We start from the raw sequence: 24,950 nt of genomic DNA, 5'->3' as shown, positions 1-24,950 counted from the left end.
ACAGATTCAAGTCAACATTAAAAATAATCTTCTACCAGATAAGCTTTCTTCAAATCCCAACATAAAAGTTTGATTAGTCCTGGGGAAGCTGTAGATATGGAGGATATAGTTCAACATAATAAAGGCAAGGTACAAGAAGCCCAGCACAAGCATCGTGCTAAAGAGAGAAAAATTCAAAGCAGTTCCACTACAAGCAGGAAGAAGACAAGAATATACACTGGTTTCACAACTATGTATTACAGTATGTGTAATTTTAGCTAGAGCAATATGACAACCGAAGAAGATCCAGGGAATACAAATGAAAAATGAAGAAATGAAAGTGTTCTCATTTGCAGATGTCATGATACCATTTTAAAAACTCTAAAAATATGTCAGTCTCTTAAGACTGAAAAATACAGTCATAATAGCAGAATATCATACGAACACACAACATTCCTTAGCCTCCTTTATGCCAATCCAAACCATACTGTGAGGAAATATGGGTGAAATTTCCCTCACAATACTCTGAAAATATAAAACGAAATATTGTGGACGAAAGTATTTAAAATGCAAAGACCACTATGAATTAGCTAGACGTGATCCTGAATAGAGACAATTTTTCTTTAAAAGATTAAGTTTCTTAAAGCTGAAAATGCATTCATGAAATAGTAGAATTCAAAGTGAACACTCAAAACACGTTATCTTTTTGTTTTCCAATTTCAAACTATGGGCAAGTCATCAGGGAAATATTCCACTTAAACACTCTTAAAATATATATCAAATACCCTGAATTCGCATTGTTAGAAAGAACACTGTGAGTTAGAAGACATATGAAGTAACCATGATACATCCAGATTATACATAAGAACGTTCCAGCTGACGTTCTGAAGGACCTTAAAGCCTTGAATGAATCAAATCTTTTATAGTTTTAAGGATAACTAGATAGTATAATAATGTCAATTTTTGATTAATTAATAAAGTTAATGCAATAAATATTGATTAGAATATTTTACTACTACAAATCACCCACTTTTATGAAAATCAAAAATTTGACTATACTATTTCTATGGGACATAAGATAACTTAAAACGACAAAGTGCTAACATGTTTAGGGAGATAATTTTAAAGAGAAAAATGTGGGAGGAAAAATATGAGATTAAAAAAGTAAGTTACATACACAGTGTGATTTTGTTGGCAGAGTGAATATGTCAAAAGTTTGGAGTGACTTGGATTTATTTATTAATTTAAAAGGGTAGGTTACATGCCAGCAGGAGGATGGACTATCAGATCAGATCTCAAGAAAATGCCAAATGTTCCAGTTAGTATGACTATGTTATAGTAAACATAAAAATGCCAGTGTGGGAAATTGAAGGTTTAATTCACCTCACAAGTTCCAGTTCATAATCAATGGAATCCAAGAAAAGAACACAAGGCAGCAGCATGAAAATAAAGAGGAACTCTGCTTACTAATCTGCTCAGCTACCTTTTCTCTGTAACCTCCTCAGCTTACTAGTGCTGTTACCATCCACAGTGGGCTAAGTCACCTTACATAAACTAACCATCAAGAAAATGCAAAATACTGATGCCCGCAAGCCATTCTTATGGAGTCAGTTGCTCAATAATGCATTATTTAGACAGTCACAATAAGCAATCACAGCAAGCCATAAAAGCAAAATAGAAAACTTAGCCAACGAAAGATAAGAGTACCCCTTCATGAATGGAATTTGAGGTCAAAGTGAAGTTCTATGTGAGGAAGAAATTAGAAGGAATTATGCCAGATATCACACTTTATTTAAAATAAAAAGTGAAAAAAAGACAAAGCCACAATTAAAATATTGTTATGTTTGACACTTTGAAACCTCTTCTGGATTGCAGGGTAGAGTCAGGACTTGGTTTTTGGCTGGCAGCTCAATTGATAGTCCAATATTTTGGTGGAGGATTTTGCATCAGAAGCCTTAGCTTTACCACAGAGGCTAGATCCAAGTTAAAAATCATAGTCAGTCAACAGTTTGCCACATCTTGTGCTCCAAAGAAAGGAGCAGTTCATTTAGTGATGATTTGGTGATGACTCTAATTCATTTCAGAGTCATAGATATTGCCAGCATATAGAAAACCACAAGACCCATTGTCAAACACCAATATTCTCTGCATTGCCCACAGTCACCATAGTAATATCAGTGTTGAGCTCTACAGTATGATTTTTTTTCTCTTTCCTGATGTTGCAGCTTATAAACCTTGTTTCTTTGACCCACAGAGAACTTTCAAATAAAATAATGACAAACTTTTGCATTGAAAGCTATTGGTGACTTGTAGTTGTAGTTAAAAATGAGGACCTCAAGCAATCTTCACTCAGTCCTCTTCTTTTAGGATTGGGTTGATTAGCTATTGCTTTTGCTTTTGGTTTCATTTTGGTGATTTTTTGTTTTATTTTGTTTTCTTTTTCTTTTTGTTCTTTTCTACATGCAGAGATCAAGAGTGGTTAGAAGAATTTCAAGTACAAATTCAGATGGCTGGAAAGAGACCAGTTTTTCTAACAGGTCCACATTGTTTGCTGTACTAGGGATTTTTCTCTTGCCTTTAATGTTGCCCATTTCCACTTTTTGGATCCTTTTATCCTGGCATAATTAATACTACATATATATTATAATTATTTAAATTTCAACTCTGAATCTAAGTGCTCTATCTCCCTCCCAAAACCAGAGACATGGATTGAGTCTTGTTTGCTATCGTTTTGATTCTTAGATCGGGAATCATCCTGCGAACACTGAAGGTCCTGTTCCCAAATTGATTCTGTATAGTTCAATAAAGATGCTCTTGGCCAATCAGTTGTGTGGATTTCTACCAACAGGCTAGTAGACACAAGGATGGAGAAAGGATTTAGGGTGGAGCAAGAGTTACCAGTCATGTGAGATCTAGTATGGAGTGGCCATTGGTGTAGCAGGCAGGATGTTAGAAACACAGTAAGATGAGTGCATATTTGGGGTGCTGAGCTATGACTAATGTCAATTGACAAATTGAGTTAGGGCAGATTTAGAGGTGTTGAGAAGGGGGTAAAAAGGACAGCTTGCTATTTGGTAGAGGCTTAAAAAAACCTGACAATAGAGCTAAAGCACATCAAAAGTTCCTAAGCATATGTGGCTTTCAAGTGCATTGTAAGGGAACTTGAACAGCTCTGGTAGCTTGGAATTCCTGGAGCTTAAAGTGAGGCAGTAGGAACAACCTTCTGCAGAGTATTATGAGAGCAATCCATGACCATAAGGAGCATGTGCAAAGTCATCTTGACCATGAGAGTTAGACTGTCCCACATGTATCTTTTGATTATAACCATTTCTTCTTTGTGATCTTTTAGTGTTCCATTTGCTTAAAACTATTACTTAAAAGGGTAAAATGATTCTAAAGGCTACTCTTCATTGTCAACTATTCATTGGAGATTAATTAAACCCCAACGATAGAGGGAATATGTGAAGAATTTCTGCATAATATAAGGTCAATGTCAAATGAACTTCTTATATGTATCTTTGTGGTAAGATGTTTAAACTTTAACCTAGATCTTTATCAAGAAATATTCTTTCTATTATTTTTTCAGGCATCTGCAGATACATCCTTTTGAGGAATGAATTCTTCTTACTGGAGACTATAGAGGGGACCTGCATTTCAGTGATAATTAAACGTCACTTCAAGACACCAAAGCAAAATATCAAAGTGAGAATGGAATAAATTTATTAAGACAGTGTTTTGCAAACAACTTCTTTCACAAACATCTTTGGCAGGAGAATTCTGAAATTTTGCATTTCCTATTTGACTTTGCTGGTACTCTGACAGAATCAACTCTCAATTGTTTGGGACTTTACGGGGAATTAAACACTACAAACAGAGATGAATGCATCATATGCTCTGCCGTCTGTGTTAATATGGCTTCAGTGAAGAACAACTATGCTACAGCTATTCTTCTGTTTTTTCAAATATTATCCTCATACAAAGTGTGGAATCTAAGGGTTGCTGGATGGATAGGTCGAGAACACTGGCTGAGAGCTACAAATGCAGAAGTGGGATGGTACATGCTTGGGGCGTAAAAAGCCTGTGTGTAGATCATAAACAACTTCAAAATATTCATTGCTTTAATAATTACTTGGAAGTGGACTTCTGTAAAATGACTTCAGCAGACCAGCATGGTAGAGAAACAGTAACTGATTCCCTGGAGATTTAAATGCACTGGATTGTGAAACATGGACTTAGAGGTAGAGACAAGTCAGTGAATGAAGACTGGATTATCAATCCTCTGTTGTCTCTTAAGTTTCCCTGCCCCATGGTTTGAGGCCTACAGCAAAAGATTTTTTGGAATGAGGAATAGAATGAAAGCCAATTTGTTGAAAATCCCAGTCATAAGAAAATACTGACATCATCTGTGACAAACATCAAGTCTCAGCATGGCTTCAGCATGTCTGAATGTCTGCTGTCAGCATGGGCTTTTACTGCCATCCCTTTAATAAATGCAGAGCTCCAATCTGCTTCAGCCACATCATCATCTCTTAATTCTGTTGCAGGTAGATTAGATCACTGTGTCTGCCTATGCAGTCTTTCTCTACATATAAGGACCCAAGGAACAATTCTCACTCCAGGGAGCTGTTGAAAGTAATCTTGAATTTCATTGGTGTTGTTAGTAGATGTAATGTCTTCAAATCCCAGAAGACCATGTTTGCAAAGGAGTTGATTGAGGAAGTCTTGGGTATTTCAGTATTAGGGGCAGGTGGGATCGATGAACAGGACCGCCTTCCCAGACTAGATCTTGCAGTTCACATACACGTGAGCCATGCTGACAGGGTGCAGCTTCCAAGAAAAGAATGTTCATTTGAAGATATTGGTCTATTTGAGAATGGCAAACCCAATGTATTCTAAACCATGCATTCTATTTGAATCCCCGTAGAAAACATGGAAGAAAGAAGCCTTTACTTTTTCATTTTTGCACTCACAGTGATACCAAATCCTCATAGACATTAGAACCTGCATACTGAATATTTATCCATATGTCAATGACCAGATAAGACATCTTGCCTTTTGGACTAATAAACTAATGGATTCTAGGACTTTAAAAATAGTCAGTCATTGTTAAATTATGTGTTCCATAGTCTGTGATCATTGTGACTAGTCCGATTTCTCTGTACAGAGAGATTCATCCTTTACTGTCTGTTGGGGAACACCAACTACTGCACCAGATATCTAGAGAAGACCTTTTATGGCATTTTGTCTCTAGTAAGAGTTTCAGGTCAGTTACAAATTTCCAATGGCCACATTATCTTAGTCGGATTTTCATATGATGCTTTGATACAGTCCTTCTTTTTTTCTATAGTTCTTGGCAACATAATTAAAATAGCAATTGTAACCTATTAAAGAAATGCACAGTAATCTATTTGCATGAATGCAGCAGAGAGGATTATAGGATAAACAAGAATTGGAAAGCAAGATATCCTTCCTTCCGAGGACCAAGACCAGGCAATCTTAACTACATAAAAATCTGAGACAAGTTGTCTGAAGTTTGTTCTTTTCTTCAATCATGGGGATCCTAGTGAAGGAGCTCAAGTCTGAAGAGTCGGCAAAAATTACCTTCATTTCTGATCCAGGTCAACTGCTGAATACCTCATTCATGGACCTGAAGAAACTCTGTATCCATCCTTCTATAATGTGTATATATCAATGTATCATTCATAGAATGGACACTTTACTGTTGGTTTGAAAGCAACAATTTGTCCCTGGAGAGACACAGATTTCTTCTTTCGCACATTATTTGACAGGCTGATGGTGGGTCTCATAAGTTCATTCCGGGATTTGCTTTACAATAATCATTCAGTTATCTGGAAGAAACACTTTTTAATGTAGTGAGATCTACTAGAACAATATCAACCATCATCTTCCATTCCCAGTTTAATGCTGAATCATTCTCCACTAATTGTCTGTGGTCTCTGATGACAGCAGCATCTCCACAGACTAGTCTGAATATTGCTCTTAGCACTGCATTTAGGATACATCAATGTGATTTCCTTACCACTTTCATTCCCAGGAGAGTTTTTCAATTCATTTCATCTGATGCGTCTAATCTACATTGTCAGCCAGGATGAGTTTTGAGAGTTTTTCTAAAAAAATAAAGAAAAAATGGAAGAAATGAAAGAAAGGAATCCGGCAAGTATATCTCACCAATTGACTCAGAAATCTAAAGTGTTAGTCAGTGGAAATACTAGTGGAAAGTCTGAGATCATAAAGTCTCAACTAGAAGCGCTTCTCTCTCCAAGGTATTAGTGTAAGAGAGAAACTGCACTATTGGTATCCAAAGCATGGAGAAGTTTACTCTGAGCAGAGGACACAATACTTGCCTTTTATTTCTTACTTAGGACCTTTTTATAATTGACAAAAAGAATAAATGCAATGAGCTCTCAGTAAAACATCTGTTACCTTCAAAATTCTTGGCATTTGGAATAAAGAAATGAATGATATAAAAACTCTGACTTCCAGGAGCCATAAGAACTGCGAAGTCCAGATGTTTCTGAGAGGCTCGCAGCTCTAGATTCCCATATGCAGAAGGCTCAGAACAAGTCTATCTCTTCAGTGATCCTACTCAACTCCTACAAGGACTCACTGAGCTTTCCGAAGTACCATGTATTTCATCCTTTTTTTATAACAAGACAGAAGACCACCTTCCTTCTTCCCATCTCTGATCTCATCATCCTCTTCCTTCTCACTCCACAATGACTGTTTACTCTCGATTAGAGTTAAATTAGTAAACACTAGAGGTACTGAAGGGATATCTGAAGGGAGTTGCAGTCACGACAACACTTGTGACATCACAGAAGAAGGTAGTCCTCTCCAGGTTTCAATAGATGTTTCAGGGAGGGCCTACTGTTTATGTCATTGTGATGTGCCATGGCTTACCTGTTAAACATCTTTCCTTACATTGACCAGATTCAAGGGTGCCCATTCCACGTATGTCTCATGTGACACAGTAGAAACCTTGATGTACTCCATCTCTCTAAAGCTAGAGATTTCTCCTTGCTTTATTAGCAGTTACAAACTTGGGATGGAGAAAGGTAGTCAGTGGCTTGGCATGGGTAGAAAAGATTTTGGAACATCTAGTGTAGAAGATTCTTCTAGATAATATTATTTTTCTCAGGTTCATTCCTGAGATATAGAGTTCAATTTTCTTGGTTATCTATGTATCACAAAGGCCAGTATTTTCCCTACAGACCTTTAATTAAATGAATATTGTATATCACATTCTTATTGTACTTTCCTTGACAGGGGACTTCATAAATATTCCTGAATGTTTACTGAAAAATTCTTTTTTCCTATTCCATTATCTGCAACAAAGTGATTTTGGCAACAAAGTGTGCCCAGCTATAGAGTGAGCATAACAGTGTGAGTACTGTGTACTCACTTCAATTAATAAACTCCTAAAAGCTTCTTTTATGTAAAAATTACCAGGCATCAGAAAAGCAAAGGGCAACATGGACTACAGAATTCGGTTCTCTAGTCCCATTCGATATCAAACCTGCACTACCTATCTTCCTGTGTTCCCATGGCCAGAATTAAGGGTTTTGGATGTTTTATCATTATTCGTCATTAAGTAGCAACCTTAGATACAGGAGGATAGGCAGGGAGAAGAATGACATGTTTATCAGTCAAACCTCAAACTCAATATGTTCATATTACAGGAGGGAGTCTATTTGACATTGTCATTTCTGAATTCTACATTATTGACCTAGTTTGGCAGATTCTATGTTAATATTCCAACGAACCACCTAGCTGTAGGAGCCACCAAAAGTGTGTATATATATATATATATATATATATATATATATATATATATATATACACACAAACACACACATCTGGCACCAAAATGATATAAAATTGATGAACCTAAGAACTGCAATCGGCCAGGAATCATATATAGACATTTCCTGAGAGACACTGCTAGAGTATGTGAAATACAGAGGTAAATGATAGTGGCAAACCCATGAACTGAAAATGGACTTCTTGTTGGTAAATGTTGAGAATGGATTACAAGATCTGAATGGGGCTTTAATCCCCACAAGGACAATGCCAATACACGAAACCTTTCTGGTACTAAATCAATATTCAAAGACTGCTCATGGGCAGACCAATGTCTCCAACTGCAAATGTAGCAGAAGATGGCCTTCGTGACACCAATGAAAAAAGAGGCCCTTGGTCCTCCCTAGATTTGATTCCCAGTTCAATGGACTGTCAAGAGGCAGTAAGGGGGGTTATTGAAAAAGGGGAGGGGGGGCAGGTTAGGGCTCTTATGGACAGGAAACTGAGAAAGGAAATTACATTTGAAATGTAAATATAGAAGTATCCAATTAGAAACGCAATAAAAATTCCTAAAGAAATGATAGAGTTAAAAGAAAAGAAAACTGTCAATGAATCACACATATTGACACAGAAATCTAAAGGGTATGTATCAGGGAATGGTAATCAGAGAAATACTAGTGGAAAGACTGAGATGATGATGTCTGAACTAGATGCACATCTCTGTCACAGATATCTGTGTCAGAAACAAAGTGCACTATAGGAATCCAAATCAAGGAGGAGTTTACCTTGAGATGACATGACGATACAATACTTGTTGTCCCTCCTTCCTCAGGACTATTTTTCCTGGGGAAAAAGAATGAAAGCCATTAGCTCTCAGAAAAACAACTGTAAACTTCCGAATACCTGACTTTTGGAATAAAGAAATTAATGATAAACAACCTCTGACTTCCAGGAACCATAACAAGCAATGAAATCCAGATGCTACCGAGAGGCTCCCACTTCCTGAATCCCATATGGGGAAGGCTCAGATCAAGGCTATGTGTTCAGTGAACCCTCACAACCCCTACACAGCACTCCTTGTGCTTTCCCATGTACCACATATTTCTTCGTTTTTTAAACTAAAACTTCCTAGGCCAACTTCCTTCTCCCCATCTCTGATATCTACATCTTCTTTGATCTTCCTCACAAATAGCTGTTTACACTGAAATAAAGGCCAATTAATAAACCCTAGAGGTACTGAATGAATGTCTGAGAGGCAGTTGCAGTCTGGAAAACACTGTGACATCACAGGAGAAGCTAGGGATCTCCAGTATACAAGAGATTTTTCAGGGCCAGCCTAATGATGATGTCACTGAGAACTGCCATGGCCTACCTGCTAAAGAGCTTTCTTTATATTGACCAGATTCTAAGGTGACCTTTCCAGGTGTGTCTCCTTTGACACAGTGGACACATTTATGTAGAACATCACTCTAAAGCTAGACAGTTCTCTTTGCTTTATTAGTGGTTACATGCTCTGAATGGAGAAAGTTATTACGGGTTTCGCATGTGTAGAAAAGATCTAGGAACATGGGATGTAGGACAATCTTCTGGATTATAATTTTATTCCCAGTTCCATTCCTGTGACAAACAGTTCAATTTCCTAAGTTCTATCTGTTTCCCAAAGGCCATTGTTTCCCTACAGATATTTAATTGAGTGGATTTTGTATTTCATTTACTAATTGTTCATTCCTTGATAGGGCACATTATAGATATTCCTGAATATGTACTCAAAAATTCTGTTTTGCAATTCTAGTTTTTTGCAATGATTTTCGCAACAAAGCTGCTCAAGCTAAAGAGTGAATGTAATAGTGTAAATATTGTGTTCCTACTTCAAGTGATAAACTCCCAAATTTTTATTTTATGCAAAAATTACCTGACATCAGTAAATCAAAGGACAGCATGGACTATAGCATGCGGTTCTGTAGTCCCATTAGGTATCATTTTTGGAATATCTACCTTCCTGTGTTCCAAGGGTGAGACTTCAGGCTTTTGGATATTTTACCATGATTCTTTTTTCAGGCCATACAAAAGATACAGGATGATGGGAAGGGAGAGGAATGGCTTGAGGCCCAGTAAAAGCTCAACTTCGATAGGCGCATAAGAACAGGAGGGAGTATATTTGGTATTGGCATTTGTGGATTCTCCATTCTTGACCTAGGACCTCAGTATCCATGTTAAAATTTCAACTAACTTCATAGATGTATAAGCCATCAAATATATGTACATATATATAAAAATAGATATAGATAAATAGATATAGATATATAGAGATAGAGAGGAGATAGAGCTAGAGACAGAGGCAGAGATAGATTGATAAATATATGCGTAAATAGATAGATAGATAGATAGATAGATAGATAGATAGATAGATGATAGATAGATGGATAGATAGATAAATAGATCAGACACCAAAACTAGATACAATTCAGATTAATAAAGCTAAGAAGTGCATGCTGCCAGTAACAGGTTATAGATCTTCCCTGAGAGACACAACTAGAGCATGTCAGTTACCGAAGTGAATGCTAGTGGCAAACCAGAGAATTGTAAAGGGACCTCTTGTTGATAAATTTTCAGAAAGGATTACAAGAGCTGAAGAGGCTATCAACCCCATCAGAACAATGAACAAGAACTTTCTGGTACTATACAGATAATCAAAGACTGTACATGGACAGACCTATTGCTCCAACTGCATATGTAGCAGAGGATGGCATTGGTGGGCACCAAAGGAAGGTCCTCCCTAGGTTTGACTCCCAGTTCAAGGATATGTCAAGGGAGAGTAAGGGTGGTTTAAATGTCATGGAATGGAAACATTTAGGTCTCTTATGGAGAGGAAACTGGGAAAGGAAATAACATTTAAATGTAGATATAGAAATATCCAAAAAATATTAAAATTAGCTTAAATTAAAAAAAATTATGAAAGAGATAAAAGTAAATAAAACTGCAAGGTAATCAGACATATTGATTCAGAAATCTAGAGGGACACTGTTAGGGAATGGTAGTCAGCATAACACTAGTCGAAAGACTGATATGATTAAGTCTGAACTAGAAGCATTTCTCCCTCCCAGATATCAGTGTCAGACACAAACTACAGTGTAGAAATCATGTACACGAAGGAGTTTACTCTGAGCTGAGGATACAATACTTGTCTTTCCCTTCCTCCTCAGGACGTTTTCCTTCTGGAAGAAAAAATAGAAGCCATGTGCTCTCAAAAAAAAAAAAAAAAAAAAAAAGCTGTGCCCATCCCAACACCTGACTTTTGGAATAATGAAATTAATGATAAAAAAAAAAAACCTCTGACTTTCAGGAACCATAACAAGCAAGGAAATCCAGTTGCTACTAAGAGGCTCCCACTTCCTGAATCCCATATGTGGAAGGCTCATGTGTTCAGTGAACCCTCACAAACCCTACACGGCACTCACTGCACTTTCCCATGTACCACATATTTTTTTCATTTTTTTCAAACTAAAACAGAAAGCCAACTTTCTTCTACTCATTTTTGTTATATACATCCTCTTTGTTCTCTTTCCCAAATGGCTGTTTGCACTGAAATAGAGGCCACTTAGTAATCCCTAGAGATACTGCAGGAATATATGTGATGCAGTTTTTTGTGACATCACAAAATTAGGGCTCTCCAGGGTACAAGAAATTTTTCAGGGAGGGTCAAATGATGATGTCAGTGAGAACTGCCATGGCCTACCTCCTAAATAGCTTTCCTTACATTGACCAGATTCGAGTTTGCATTTTCCAGGAATGTCTACTGTGACACATTGGTAACATTTATGTACTACATCTCTCTACAGCTGGAAACTTCACTTTGCTTCATCAGTGGTTACAGGCTCTACATGGAGAAACTCAGTTAGGGGCTTGTATTGAGTAGAAAAGATCTAGGAACATGGGATGTAGGAGATTCTTTTGGATAATAATTCTATTCCCAGTTCCATTCCTCTGACAAACAGATCAATTTCCTATTTTTTCCCTGTTTCCCACAGGCCATTTTTTCTTTACAGATGTTTAATTGAGTGAATATTGTATTTCATTTTCTAATTGTTCATTCCTTGAAAGGGGTCTTTATAGATATTCCTGAATGTGTACTCAAGTATTCTGTTTTCAAATTCCAGTTTTTTGGCAATGATTTTGGCAACAAACGTGGCTAAGCTATGAAGTGAATTTAACAGTGTAAATATTGTGTACCTACTTAAAATGATAAACTCCCAAATTTTTATTTTATGCAAAGAAATAACTGCCTGAGTAAATCAAAGGACAGCGTGGACTATGTAGTCCCATTAGATATGATCTCTGTAATATCAACCTTGTCGTGTTCCAAGGGTGAGATTTCAGGGTTTTGGATGTTTTAAAATGATTCTTTCTTCACGCCAAAGATAAGATACAGGAGGATTGACAGGGAGGGAAGAACTAGAGGTCCAATGAAACCTCAACTTCATTAGGGTCATAAGAATAGGAGCGAGTCTATTTGGCATTGCCGTTTGTGGATTCTACCTTCTTGACATACCTGCTCAGAATCCATGTTAAAATTGCACGTAATCTCATAGTTGTAGGAACCACCGATATATATATATATATATATATATATATATATATATATATATATATATATATATATATAATCAGCCACCAAAACTAGATAACTAGATAAGATTGATGAACCTAAGAAGCACATTCTGTCAGGAACCAGATATAGATCTTCCCTAAGTGACACAAAAAGAGCATGTCAAATACAGAAGTGAATGTGTTGTTGCAAAAATATAAAAATAAAAAAGTTGTCTTATATCCCGCTATCTCTGGCACTGTAGTTTCCCAAGTCTCTGCTAGATATCTTGGTTGAATACATCACCACTCCTCAGCTGCCCAGTGTCTCTTATTGCCACACATGTTTTTACACTCAAAACCTCACATGAAAGAACACACAACACAATAATCTTTGACCCAATTGATAAGATATAGTAGCCCACATAAGCATACAAAGCCTGGTACGATCCATACCTTAGGGACAATAATAACAACCAGTAAATACACAGAGCAGTATCTTAAATTCACCTGCCATGGCTTCTCACCCTCTCCTCTTCCTGTCTCTCCTTTTTCCTCTAGTCTCTTCTACTTCCTTCAAACTTCATTCCTGCCCATACTTCCTTCTCTTCCAATGATAGGCCTGCTTCTATCCTGTACCTGCCCCTCACCTGTACTTCACAAATTTAATGTGAAATCTGTTCTGTAGAATTCACCTGAGTTCTGAGTACAGGACAAGGCAGCTGTCCTTGGAGCAGTGGATCAGCATCAAAATACAGATAACTTTAGTGTAAACAACGTTTCCCCCTTTTTGTCCAGTTAAACAGATTTTTGATTTATATATATCAATTGAGTAAGATTATTACTATTCTACAATTTATAAAGCATTTGATATACTCAACACCCAGTCTGTCACTATATCAGTTAGAAAGAGCATTTAGTTCTTCATTCCAGCTTCAGAAAGGCTTAAAATCTATATTATGTCTTGGCTAGCTTGTATACTATCTGATAACTATCCAGTAAAATATGTATATTCAGAGTTATACAGCCTGATAAGCAATGAGGCTATAATCAGTCTCCTACCCCGTCAGAAATCTGAGAGTGACCAAATATCTATACACATAGGATGTCTTAGAGGGCTTCTAGAACTGAGAGGTTGTAGAGACAAATCTCCAATAGCACAATCCCCTGTTAGCAACATGTGAGCTTAAGTCTTCAGCCTTCTGACACAAGATCAACTGACAGCCTATTGAAAGGCGGACTTGGAAGGGCTGATTACCCTGTATTGGCAGGGTTTATCCCTCAAATCCTCTGCATAATTTGTCCTTTTCTGGATAGTATTAATCTGCATATGAAACAGGCATTTTTTTCCAGTGACTGCCTAGCCACAAAGTATTGCCTCATTTGGAGGTAGAGATGTTCAAATTCTTCATTAAATTTGCCAAAGGGGAACAGTTAGGAGAAGATATGACTCAACAAAAGATAAGTAATAACTTTAAATCTCAAATTTTGTGGATTTCTTACATTTTTGAAAAGCATCTATCTATCTAAGACAATCTGGACTGTTGTCTTTATATCTTAATTTTTTCTTGATAGTACTCTTACAAAGTCAGATGCATGACTTTAATATTTCAATCTTAACTCACAGGTTTAATCAACTCAGAAGTGTGTAATGACAAAAATAATAGAACTGGCTCTTGTAATTTTAAAATTTTTTCAAATTATTTCTATACCCAAACAAAGATAAGATTAAGCTTAGTTACCAAATACGATTATGACTGTAACTAAATCTAGCTTATTCCTCCCTGCTAAATTTCAACCAATTTTCAATTCTTTATAAAAACATCTTTAGAATAACCACTTCCAGCCCCACCCCACAAATTCCAGGTAATTGAGACAACGGATCCAACATAACTTCTTCAAGTTGTACATGGGCGTTGAGATATCCTTAGGTGTAGGGGGTAGGAAAAATGAAACAAATGCGATAGCCGATATGTCCTGACTGGACCCAGCTGGAATTCACTGAAACCAGGATTCCAAGTAGGTACACTCTACAAAATACAACTCTCAGGAAAAAGGTTAAGAATCGATATATCTTTTGTTTGATTCTCCCGAATATATATTTGATAGCCGTCTACTGATATCAAACCTGATCAGTATGACTCTGTGAGGTTTCCAGAATCCTAATCACAATTTTTAAAAACACAAGGACAAAATCTTTCTTCCAAAATACTCTGTTTCTTAATCTGAAACCAGAGAAGCTTGTATCTTGCACTCTCTCCCAGAGTAATAATATAAGCATAAAACTCAAAGTCACACCCATCCTGAAGATTAAACAATTTTTAAAAAAGGAATTTATGTATAAAATGAGTCTGATATAACTCAGTACTTGGTGATATCAGGAAATAAACCCAAAGTTCCCATGGAGCCCATGTTAAGAGAATTTGAACTTGCTATTGTTGTAAATATCAAAAGTAACCACAAATCATCGCTAGGCGTCATCAACGAGCCATATAGTGGGATAATTCATAAAACTAATCAAATACCTTCTATCAATTCTAATATCAATAAGAAAACTTCAAACAAGGACTTTTGCCCAAAATATCTCAGTCTGTTAAGCTCTCTACCTGAAGCCACAGATTTTTCTTTATCGTTAATAACTTCTACAATATATGTCTGCATTCACTTTCCCTGTTGTTACAGACATTTCATCAAAACTCTCTACTTGGTAGTGCCTAATTTTTCCCTAAGTTCTGAGCAGTAGATGAAAATCCCCACCTGATTCAGGTAATCTCTCTACTCTCTTCTTTCTTAAATAAAACTTAATCACTTGTTAAAAATACCTTAATAGAAGAAGTATCTTGTGTAACTAGGATTCCCACACAAAATTCCCCTGTGGAGCCTATGTTAAAAAGAAAATGTGTATCCTGAAAGACTTACTAAACAACTCTCATTAAAAAGCAGCTTTAATCTTTTAACTCTCTGAACTGCCATTACTTATCACACAGCAGGGGACCAACAGCCTGTCAGCCCTTGCTGCTTCCCCATTTTTGTTTTATATTCTGCTCTTAAGTTATCAAGAATTAATATGGCACAGGTGTCCTCTTACTTAGAAAATAAAAAGGTTCTCTCAACTTTTTGATTACTAGTGGATTCTTGCCCATCACCTTGTTTTGCCATCTGTTGTTGTAAAAAAAAAAAAAGAAAACTTGTCTTTTACCATGCTATCACTAGCACCGTAGTGTCCTAATATAATAGGTAGATATCTTGGTGAAAACACATCCCTACTCCCTGTCAGCCCAGTGTCCCTTGCCGCCACACACTTTCCTATACTCAATCCGTCACATAGAAGACACACATCACAAAAATTTTGACCCAATTGCTAAGATATAATTGCGCACTTAAATATACAAAGCCCTTTACCATCCATCCCTTAGGAACATTAATAATAACCTGTAAATACACAGACCATAATCGTAACCTCACCTGCCATGACTTCTCACCCTCTCCTCTTCCTATCTCCCCTTTTTCCTCCAGTCTCCTCCTTTTTCTTCAAACATCTCTCTCACCCATTCTTCCTTCTCCTCCAATGACCTCCTTCTTTACATGGTAAAGAAAAGTTCTTTACATAGTACAAGTAAAGAAAAAAAAATTACTCCCAAAGCATCCTTCTATCATGTACCTGCCCCACACCTGTACTTTACAAATTCAATGGGAGGTGGTTTTGGTGAAGTCACCTGAGTTCTGAGTACATGAGTAGGCAGCTGTCCTTGGGGCAGTGGAATTAGCATCAAAATACAGATAACTTCAGGGCAAACCACAGCAAATAGCTTTGATATCCTAGTGAAATCTTTCAAGCCAAGTAAAACTGCAAATGTGATAATGTTCTAGTTTCTTCTCATGCTTGATGCTGAAAAGAGTGATAGTGTATGAGAAGAAATATTACATAGTACACGTAAAATAAACAAATTACTCCCAAGGCCAACAAGGCTCATAAGTAAGCAATTTGTTATAGAGTAACAAAGAGTAAGCAAAGTAGTTTTCTCATTCGTTTTCCCTTCACTGTAGAGAGCATTTTGAATTTACAGAGAAATGGTTGATATTGTATCATTTATCTTTAAAAGTACTCTAATAAGAATCTTTTAAAAAGCACAAATCTAAATATGTGTATAAAAATGTCATATCTACTTTAAATGATCAGAATGCACACCTGTGATTGTCAATCCTTATTAAATCCTATCAGGGAGCTGAGGGTACAACTGGGACAGAAATCAGTCCTCAACAGTCCAGCATGTGTGACAGTCACACCATTAGCCTGTGCCACCATTGTTCTTGATCCCTGGCCTTAAAAAGTCCCTGTCTTTTCGAACTTCAAATTGTTACCTAATTTTTTTTTACATCAGAGGCAGTAGTTAAAACATGTTAGCCAGCTTAACAAACAATTTTATTTTTCCAAATGCTTTTTAAGGGTGCTGGTCGTCACTAATTATTCTACATTTCCTTTGGTGATGGTGGAAGCATTGGTCTTCCACAGAGGAAATTCCTAAAAGACCTCGACCAATATTATTGCAAATGCCAATGATGTTGCTCCCTGAGTGGTGGTAAGCTCCAGGAGGATTTTTATGTACTTCTTAGAATTAGAGAGATATGAGGGGAACAACCGAGCGAAACGCTGCATGAAGTTCTCAGTACAGTTGGTCCTTGGGGCTATGACTCACCAAAGAGCAATGAGGCTGTTCTAAAGAGTGGGCCATACCCCAGGATTTTTAAAATGTTGTGCCATTCCTCCTTCACAGCACTTGGCAATACTCCATGTCAGAACCAAATTTGAACCATGCTTTTACCCTGGATAGAATTTCAAATACTATACTGAATAGGGAGAGTGGGCAGCCTTACCTTGTCCTTCACTTTAATGAATTGTTTTAAGTTTCTTTATATTTAGCTTGATGGTCATTACAGGTTTCCTCTCCCTTGCTTTTACTATGTTTCTCCATAGGACTTGTCTCCCTTATCACTCACACTCTTTTATCATGAAGCGGGGCTGGAATTGCTTTTTCTGCATCTAATGAGATTATCATGTAATTTTTCCTTCAGTTTCACTTATAGTGGATTATACTGATGGATTTTCAGAATTTGAACCATCCCAACCTCCGACTAGAAATTAAAAATTACACAGCATAACCTACGGAAGTACTCGCCTGCATGCTCTAACAACCCCCCCCCGAAAAAAACAAAAACAACATGCAAACAAAAAAAAAATCATTCACCCTACAGAACAGATTTTATACTAACATACACACTCAAACATCCCACCCAAAAAAAAACAAAAAACCAAAATACATGCAAGCAAGAAAACCCTGCACCCACAACATCAAAATAGCATGAAGTTAATATCACTGGTCATTAATACCGTTAAGCATTAGTGGCCTCTATTCAACAACAAAAGGACAGAGGTTAAAATAATGGATGTAAAAACAGGATCTGTCATTCTGTTGCATTCAAGAAGCACACTCCAGCAATTGAGATAGACATAACCTTAGACTAAGGTGTTGGGACATGTTTTCCAAGAAATAAAACAAGAAACAAGATGGTGTAGCCATTCTAACATCCAGCAATCAGACTTCCAAACAAAAGTAATCAAAAGAGAAGGGGAAGGACACTTCATATTTATTAGAGGAAAAACCCACCAAAATGGCATCTCAATTCTGGATGTCTATATCCCAAAGAAAAAGTAGCAACATTGGTGAGAGAAATATTGCTGAAGCTCAAATATCACATCGAACCTCACACATTAATAGTGGGGGCATCAATGTCCCATCTCACCAAGGGCAGGTCATTGAGACAGAAACTAAAAATAAAACAATAAAAATAGAATATATAACTGCCAGGGGTTTCAATTAATCTGACCTCACTCATATCTACAGAATATTTCACATGAACACAAAAGTACACACTTTCTTTTCTGTACCTCATGGAACCTTATCCTGAACTGATCATTTTCACCCTCAATAAACAAGTCACAACAGACACAGAAAGACTGTGCTAACCATTGGATCTTCTCAGATCACCATGGATTTAAACTGGACTTCAACAATAACAAAAAGTCTATAAACTCATGGATATTCAATAGCTTGCAACTGAAGAACCACAAGTTCAGAGAAGACTTGAAAAAAAAAAAAAGGTTCCTAGAATTCAATGATAATGATGGCATATCGTCTCCAAACTTAAGGTACATAAGGAAAGCAGTGCTAAGAGGAAAGTGCACATGCAGCACAGAGCAATTTTATAAAGAAATTGGAGAGACCCCATACTAGCAGTTTCCCAGCACACATGAAATCTCTAGAATAAAAAGAAGCAAACACATATTAAAGGAGGAGACAGATAGAAATGATCAGACTCAAGGTGAGAGTGATCCACCAGAAACAAAAAGAATACAAATATTAACAAAAACAAGAGCTAGTTCCTTGGGAAAATCAACCAGACAGACAAACCCTTAAATAGATAATGTAATACGAGGTAAGACAGCATCCAAATAACAAAATCAGAAATGAACAGGGAGACACATCGATAGACAAAGATGAAAGTCACAGAATCCTTAGGTCTCACTTCAAAAACCTGCTTTCTACAAAATTAGAATCTCTGAATTAAATGGATGTTTGTGTAGATGGATAACACTGACCACAGGTAAACTAAGGTAAGATAAACTATGTAAATAGCTGTACAACCCCTAAAAAGACACAAACAGTAATTGAAAGTTTAACCACTGAAAAATTCTCAGGGCCAGTTTCATTGAGCGCAGACTTCTACCAGATTTTCAAAGAATTCTCAACCTACTCCAAAACACAGAAACAGAAGGAAAATCACCAAACAGATTCCACGACACCACTGTCGCCTTGACACCGAAATCACAAAATGACTCAACAAAGAAAGAATTTCAGACGAATTTTCTTTACAGACAATGGTGGAAAAAATACTAGGTAAAATGCTCAAAAACAAAATGAAAAGCATTTCAAACTGCCATTCAGTGCAATCATGTAAGCTTTCTCCTGAGGATGCAGGAGTGGATCAATCTATGAAAACCCATTAAAGTGATCCACCATATTAACAAACTTAACTGAAAAAAAAATTGTGCCCTCTGCACTTCAAATTAACGTGGGAGCTCCCCTTGGATTTAACTTTTTGGTAGTTGCATATCATAATATATATTTTTTTAATAAAATACATATATATTTTAATAAAGTAACATTAAATTGTTATATCCTAACATCATAATATATAACTAATATTAATATACTATGTTAATATTAACATGTATTTATACATTAAATTATTATATTAATAAGGTAAATATAATTAATATTAATATATTTTTTACTATATTAAATTAATATATATTGATATAATAATGTAACTGATATATTACATTAATATATCAAAAATAATATATTAATTATTAACATATTTAATATGATTTATTAATATTATTAATATTCACTATTACTCAATGGTGTGAAGGAGCAGAATTAAAGAAAGAAGGAAAAAATGCAAGACTATCTCTTAAATGCTGAAAATGCTTTTGACAAAATCCATCGTCGTTCCATATTTAAGGTCTCAGGGAGACCAGGGATGTCAGGCACATACCTAATGTAATAAAATACTAAAATAAATACAAAAAATATTACATAAAATGCAATATTGCAAGCCAACAGTTAATATCTAAATAAGGGGTAGGGAAGCAAAAGGCAATTCTACTAAATTGGAGAATGAGAACAGACTGCACACCTCGCAGCATCCTTTCAGTAAAGTCCTTAAATTCCCAGCTAGAGCAATAAGACAACCAAAGGAGGTCAAGGGGATGATATCGCAAAAGGAGAACTCAGTGTATCACCATTCACACATCATATAATAGTGAACATATGTGATCCAAAAGTTTTACCAGAAATGACCTACATATGAAAAACACCTTCAGCCAAGTGGATGGATGAAAAATTAAATGAAAATAATATGCCATGCAAATGACAGAGAGGCTGAGAAGAAATTATGGAAGACATGCCAATCACAATGGATATATATATATATGTATATATATATATATATATATATTATGAAATATAAATTAACTTTAACCTAGCACATCAGAAGCATATCTGGTGTGAACTCCAAGTCTCTGAAAAGAGACACTGAGGAAGGTAGCAGAAGACAGAAAGACCTCCCATACTCACAGACGGGTAGGATTAAGAGAGTTAAAGAGGTCATCTTAATTTTGGGTGTAGATTCAAAGTTCCTATCTTGCAGTCAGGATGACATGGTTGCCAAGGTGCATGCAGGAGAAGAGGCAATCTTGCAGTCACATGTGGAGTCAAAGATGACATCATCTTGCTGTTTGGGTGTCACATGGTTGCTCATTGTGCACATGTGACATCATTGGCTGTGGAAGCAGGGTCAACCTGAAACATCTCTGGCTTTCTACCATGCAGATGGTGTTACAATTTCTAAATCACATCGATCACCAAAAATAACCAGGGTAAAAACCTGTGACAGAGGGATGGCAGCCATTACTGGAGAAGGAAATGGCTTTGATGTCCCTAAGAAAAAACTGCTCATGCCATGGCCATTCAGGCAAAGCAAGCATAATGGGATGAGGAGATCTAGATTTAGAGACTGAATGTTTAATGTTTTCTTGGGAAATTTTAGCCTACTCACGACGGTTCACTGTTATCAGAAAATTTTTAAAGTGGAATAATATGCAGGTATGAGCAATAAGGACATTGTGAAGCTGCGGTTAACTAAGTGGAACAAGTTGAGAAACCTGAAACTCCTCTGGGTGAGATCATTGAAAACCTTGAGAAAAAGGAACACTGGGCATGAATCACTGAAGAAACAGATATCCACAGAAAATACAAGAGACATGACTGAGGAAGAAACAGCTGTATCTACTGGACTATGGAGCAATGGTTAGAGCCCCTACAAGGGGTGATCTCTATTAACAGAAAATTTGATTCAGAAATACTGTTGAGGAAAGCTTGTTGGAATTTCCAAACCCAATGACCCATAAAGAAAACACACAATTTGGTTATTATAATTATAATCTATAAACGTGTATTGGGTAGATCTAATGTTATCATAACTTATACTCCAACCATCAAACCCCTGCTACATGTGCATTCTTCAGGCCACATGGATTGTTTCCATCATTACTTCCTCCTCTTTTTCTTCAGTCCTCTCCCTTCCCCTCTTACCCTCTTCTGCCTCTCTACCTAACCCCACTGTCATACCTCCGGTACCAACTTTCCCCTCCGGCTATCAGTAATAGGCTCTAGCATTTACTGACCGGTTAAAATGGGAAGAAGTTTCATATGTGATCACCAGTGTCCATGATAGAGGGCTAGTTGGTGGGGGGAGACCTCCTTTGAGGAAGCAAATAAATATCAGGATACAAATTGCATTTGCTTGGGAAGAGCAAATCTGTATAATGCTATCAATATCTGTCCAGTGGATTTTGAGAAAATGGGGAATATTCTTCCTAAAGACCCAGCTATACTACACCTGGTCTTATATCTGAAAAGGCCTCTGCCATGCAGAGAGTACATGTGCTCCATCATGTTCCTAGTGGATTTCTTCATAATGAACAGAAAATAGAAATAAGCCAGATGCCCCTCAACCAAACAGTGGCTACAGATAATTTAGTTCATTTACACTATGAAATACTATACACATATGAAAAATAAGGACCCCAGCTCTGAAAAAAAGAAAAAAAAAAGAAAGAAAAATAAGGACATTGAGAAGCTGCGGTCAAGAAGATGGAGTGAGAAAGTATTGTCCTGAATGAAGTAATTGAGACCCAAAATAACATGTATATATTCACTTAAAAGAGGGTATTAGCCATTAAGTACAGAATTCACACACTAAGTTCTATGGAACCAAAGAGGATAAACAATAAGAAAGGGCCAAGAAAAATGTTTGAATTTCACTCAGAAGGAGGAACAAAGTAATGAGAAGAGGCAGTTGGAAGGAAAGGATTGGGTGACTGAGGGGATGGGAAGGTAAATAGGGTTTGAGAATCATTTCTTGGGAGAGACGAGCAAGAGGGACAGAGCGCCAAGAGAATAAACTGAAATCAGTGACTGTCCAGGGTTGGTACTATCTCTATGATTTGCCAGCAATCTGGGATGGGTGAGGATACCCTGGCGTCCATGAGGGTGACTTTAGCTGAGACTCGTAACAGTGGGGATACGGACACCGAAATGGTCAATTTCTGTAGCCACAGAGGACCCAAGGTGGAAGGATAAGGAACCAAACACATCCCCAAAATTTTGACCCAGAAATTGCCCCCTCTATAAGAGACACACGGAGAGAGATGGAAGAGGAAATGAGGAAATGGCCAAAGGAAAAGTGGCCGGATGTGAGACTTATCCTATGGGCAGACGGCAAACACTGATATTATTAATGGTCCTTTCTTATGTTTGCAGACGGCAGTGTAGCATTATTGTCGTCTGCAAGGCTCCAACGAGCAGCCGACTGACACAGATGCACAGGCACAGGGCTTGATATCAGACAGTGCTCAGTGAGTCTCTCTAAAGAGCTGAGGGAAGGACTGAGAGAGGTAGAGGAGCACAATGGTTCTCACATGAGTTCAGTAAACCCGTCGCCTGTCTGTGGATCCTGTTCTCCTACCCGGGCTGCGTTTTCAGGACCTAGTGGGAGACGATGAGTCTAGTCCTGCAGAGACTTTATGTGCCAGGAGACGGGGTGTACCCAGAGGGGTCCTCTACTCAATAAGAGTAGAAGGGGAGAGGATAGGAGGAAGAACTGTAAATGGTGGGTGCCTGGAGGAGTCTGGTGACAGGGCAGAATTCAGAATGTTACCTGGTGAATATATACAACCATTCTAACAAGGGGCCAAGGCATGACATCATGGGGGTGGGGCATGACATCATAGGGGTGGGTGAATGACATCATAGTGGTCGAGGCATGATATCCTGAAGCCAAAGAGAAAATAGATGAAACTAGAAAAAAAAAATCAGCCCAAGAGGGAAATGAGACCTAGAGACACAAACATGGCAGGCGTTTACCTATGCATGGTATCGGCTGTGAGATAAATCATATTCCATCTACAATCCACAAATGCAGAGAGGACCAAGAAAGGAGAAGGCACCTTGAGAAGAAAAGCATCGACCTATCTGAAAGGAAAAACTGGAACAGGTTCTGTGAGTGAGTGAGTGCGACTGAGGACAGGAGCAGAAGTTCAGAGGGGAAGATGGAGGGATAGCGGGGTGTAGAGAGAACCGGCCAGAAATAGAGGACATACGGGTTAATGCAGAAACTCCATGGAAGCACTGGTTAATTCATGATGTCTAGAGGGCCACGTTCCTGAGGATTTATTCTGACAGAGAATGCAGAACATGAACCTGCAATCCTTTGAAATCGAGCAAGTAGGACCTCAGGGTTGGGTATGGGGCACATTCAGTGGAGTCGATTTCTGAGTAGGTAAAATGGAGATCACTGAACAACAGACCGATGCTGGGTCAGAGATTATAAAGATATAGCAATAGAGGACTTCCTGGTACCTTAAGCCTGCAACTGATGTAAGTGCACACAAAAACCCCTTCCTGCTCTCCAAGGTTCGTTTAGCCCTTTTGACCCTGAGTAAATTATATGCACACAACCATAGCGTGTCCCTGAATACCTTCTAACAGAGCTGTGACACTGAAATCCTTGGAAGACACCAAAATTCACTTGCACGCAGACCAATATTCTGCTGACTAACTGTTTCCTGGGTCCACTTCATCCTTTCACACGTTTTATGCACCTGGACACTCTAGGTAGGAGACAAGAGATGTGTGTGTGTGTGTGTGTGTGTGTGTGTGTGTGTATGTGTGTGTACATAAGTGTGTTTGTGTGTGTGTGTGTGTGTCTGTCTGTGTCTGTGTGTGTATCTGTATATTGGTTATCGTCTCTGTGTCTGTGCTTCTGTATATGTGTGTGTGTCTGTGTGTTTGTGTCTGTGTATGTGTGTCTGTGTCTGTGTGTTTGTCTGTTACTGTCAGTCTCTCTGTGTGAATGTCTGTTTGTCTAACTGTCTATGTCTCTTTCTGTGTGTCTCTGTGTATCTGTGTGTGTGTACATACATATGTGTCTGTGTGTTTGTGTGTTTGTGTATATGTTGTGTGTGTTAGCCATGCATAAGCTAACCATCCTCACACAGAATATCTGGATTGCTTTTCTTTATAGAATGTTGGCGAATCTTTCTCTTGTCCTAAAAGACCACTCTGGTTCTCAACTCTCTCTGTGAAGCCATGACAGTTTGAGTGATTTTCATGTGAGAGGAGTCTGTCCTATTGAAAATTGCTTTCCTGGATACAATATCACTTAAAAAAACACATCTCAACATTTATTTTCCTTATAACGTGATCCCTCGAGGGGATTTTTCCATCATCATTATCATCATCATCATCATCATCATCATCATCATCATCACTATTATTATTATTACAGGACTATTCCATTATATTGTTATCTGTGTTGTTACCAGTGTGCTAAAGTTCATTGATGGCACAAAGAAAGATATTGTTTCATGTGGGTCTTGG

At 37.5% G+C, this 24,950-nt stretch overlaps 1 long non-coding RNA gene across 6 annotated transcripts in view; it reads right to left on the bottom strand.

Moving 5' to 3' along the window:
* Window positions 1–5,678: 5,678 nt before the first annotated feature.
* Window positions 5,679–24,950, bottom strand: part of LOC134484784 (uncharacterized) — a 38,100-nt gene continuing 18,828 nt past the window's right edge. For 2 of the 6 annotated variants that reach the window (XR_010062574.1, XR_010062573.1), the window contains exons 2-3: window positions 8,586–8,643; window positions 5,679–6,107 (exon numbers count right to left, since the gene is read on the bottom strand). This is a non-coding gene — a long non-coding RNA (uncharacterized LOC134484784). The other 4 variants (XR_010062577.1, XR_010062572.1, XR_010062575.1 and 1 more) reach the window with 4 other exon arrangements.

Source organism: Rattus norvegicus (assembly GCF_036323735.1).
Source record: "Rattus norvegicus strain BN/NHsdMcwi chromosome Y unlocalized genomic scaffold, GRCr8 chrY_unlocalized_7, whole genome shotgun sequence".
NCBI lineage: Eukaryota > Metazoa > Chordata > Mammalia > Rodentia > Muridae > Rattus > Rattus norvegicus.
Note: the sequence above shows the minus strand (reverse complement) of the source record. Positions and strands in the feature narration are given on the sequence as shown.